The sequence below is a fragment of the Palaemon carinicauda genome, chromosome 3 (assembly GCF_036898095.1).
Source record: "Palaemon carinicauda isolate YSFRI2023 chromosome 3, ASM3689809v2, whole genome shotgun sequence".
NCBI classification, from domain to species: domain Eukaryota; kingdom Metazoa; phylum Arthropoda; class Malacostraca; order Decapoda; family Palaemonidae; genus Palaemon; species Palaemon carinicauda.
Window position 1 is genome coordinate 29,539,663 of NC_090727.1, and position 2,716 is coordinate 29,542,378.

Sequence of the window (2,716 nt, forward strand, 5' to 3'; positions counted from 1 at the left end):
AGTCTGGCCTATTCTTCGCACATTCTCCGCTGTCCCCATACCACTGACAACACTGGGATTACCAAATAATTCTTCTCTCAAGGGGTTAACTACTGCACTGTAATTGTTGTTCAGTGGCCACTTTCCTCTTGGTAAGGGTAGAATAGACACTTAACCCATGGTAAGTAGCTCTTCTAAGAGAAGGACACTCCAAAATCAAATCATTGTTCTCTAGTCTTGGGTAGTGCCATAGCCTCTGTACCATGGTATTCCACTGTCTTGGGTACAATTGGGAACATTATTCTATCTTATTTCCCTTCCTCTTGTTTTGTTCAAGTTTTAATAGTTTGCATAGGAAATATTTATTTTAACATTGTTAATGTTCTTAAAATATTTCATTTTCCTCGTTTCCTTTCCTCACTGGGCTGTTTTCCCTCTTGGAGTCCCTTGGGTTTATAGCATCCTGCTTTTCCAACTAGGGTTGTAGCTTAGCAAGTAATAACAACAACAACAACAACAACAACAACAATAATAATAATAATAATAATAATAATAATACAGAGAACGCGAAAGCTTTTACCTGTAATAAATATCAAACGACATAAAAGATTTAGTCATTTTTAATAAATATTATAAATGATAAATTCCACAAAAAATTATAAGTTATAAATTCCATTCGTGTTAAAGATGAAATGCGAGTTTTTCTTTTATGACGTGATAAGGTGAGAGACACAAAGGGTGAGTGATATTCAGAAGAAGGGGAAAGAAAGTAGAATTTACGGACGATGGTGAAGGAAAATGGAATATTATGAACGACGAAGGGGGAAGATAATTGAATAAAACAAGGAAGGATATACAGGATCTTCCTTCCTTATATCCATAATCCAGTTAGCATTTAGGATTGCGAGGCGTTTCGTGTTATCAGTGTAAAAGAATGTATGAATAAATGAATAAACCGCCAATTCAATTATAGCATAACTCTTGTGAACATGACTATCTTCCTATAGTACTGATGCAAATTATTTGAATTTGCATTGAATCTCTTATTCATACTTTCACGTAGCAGTGGGCGTCTGCAGTGAAAGCAACGCAAAAGTCAATTCTTTATATATTTTTCAACAGGGCTCATCCGCAGCTCATCGAACCCCAGTATACATAAATTCTTTAACTAAACCTACTGTACAGTTAAACCTCCACAGGTTCAGTCACATCATACACGAACGAATAAAGCTCATTAGCAGGGCATCGAACCCCCGTATAAACACATTCTTTAACTGAACCTCTTAAGCAGCCAAAACTTCCCAGCTTCAGTTGCTTCATACACAAATGAACCGGGCTCATCAGCAGTGCATCAAACCCCCGTATGCACACATTATTTAACTGAACATAGTGTACAGTCAAACCTCCACAGGTTCAGTCACATCATAAACGAACGAATAAGGCCCATCAGCAGCATATCGAACCCGCTATACACAAATTCTTTAATTGAACCTCTCAAGCAGCCAAACTTCCAGAGTTTCAGTTGCTTCATATTATTATTATTATTATTATTATTATTATTATTATTATATTATTATTATTATTATTATTAGCTAAGCTACAATCCTAGTTGGAAATGCAGGATGCTATAAGCCCACAGGCTCCAACAGGGAAACTAGCCCAGTGAGGAAAGGAAAAAAGGAAAATATAATATTTTAAGAAGAGTAATATCATTAAATTAAATATCTCCTATATAAACCATAAAAACTTTAACAAAACTATACAAACGAATAAGGCTCATCACAATTACATCGAGCCCCCATATACACATATTCTTTAACTGAACCTTTTGTGGAGTCAAACTTCCACAGCTTCATTTGCTTCATATACAAACGAATAAGGCTCACCAGCAGCTCGTCGAACCCCCGTATACACAGATTCTTTAACTGAACCTACTGTATTTGGAATATCGTTTTCATTAAACCTTTTATTATATATTTTTTTATTGTTTGTATCTTTTTTGAAGGAAAGTCGAATCTAAGTGCTCTGATTTCAAATTTACTAACCAAACAACTGATAATATCCGATGTCCATTAAAACATTTAAATATAAATCATTAGTTGCGTCTTTTGTGTATAAAATTGCTTGCAATCTGTGTATTTCGATGACCTCGAATGGTACGATCTAATTGATACATAGCTTCATAGCTAAATTAGTGATCGATCTTTTTAATTAGTTATTTTAGCGTTATTAAGAGCATCATTAAAGGTTAAAAAATATACATATTTTCAACAAAATAATACCTATGTATGAAATCTAGCGGTAAACTCTTCTCATTTCTGGAGAGAGAGAGAGAGAGAGAGAGAGAGAGAGAGAGAGAGAGAGAGAGAGAGAGAGAGAGAGAGAGAGAGAATAAAATATGGTGAGAAGAAGAGAGAGACACAAGCTGTTACATAAATCAGAGAGAGAGAGAGAGAGAAGAGAGAGAGAGAGAGAGAGAGAGAGAGAGAGAGAGAGAGAGAGAGAGAGAGGGGGGGGGGGGGGAAGAAAATAAAATATGAGAAGAGAGAGATTTATGAGTTATGTTACACAAGTCAAAAATCCTATTAGAAATAACTCCTTGGCTTTGGCCTAACCGTAAGCCAAATACAGAAATAAACCGTAAAACAGAAAAACACACCAAGAAATGTTGTAGTTCATGGACGATATTTTACTTGAGATTTAGGAGTTGTTGCTGCCAAGACAACAGATGTCAAGT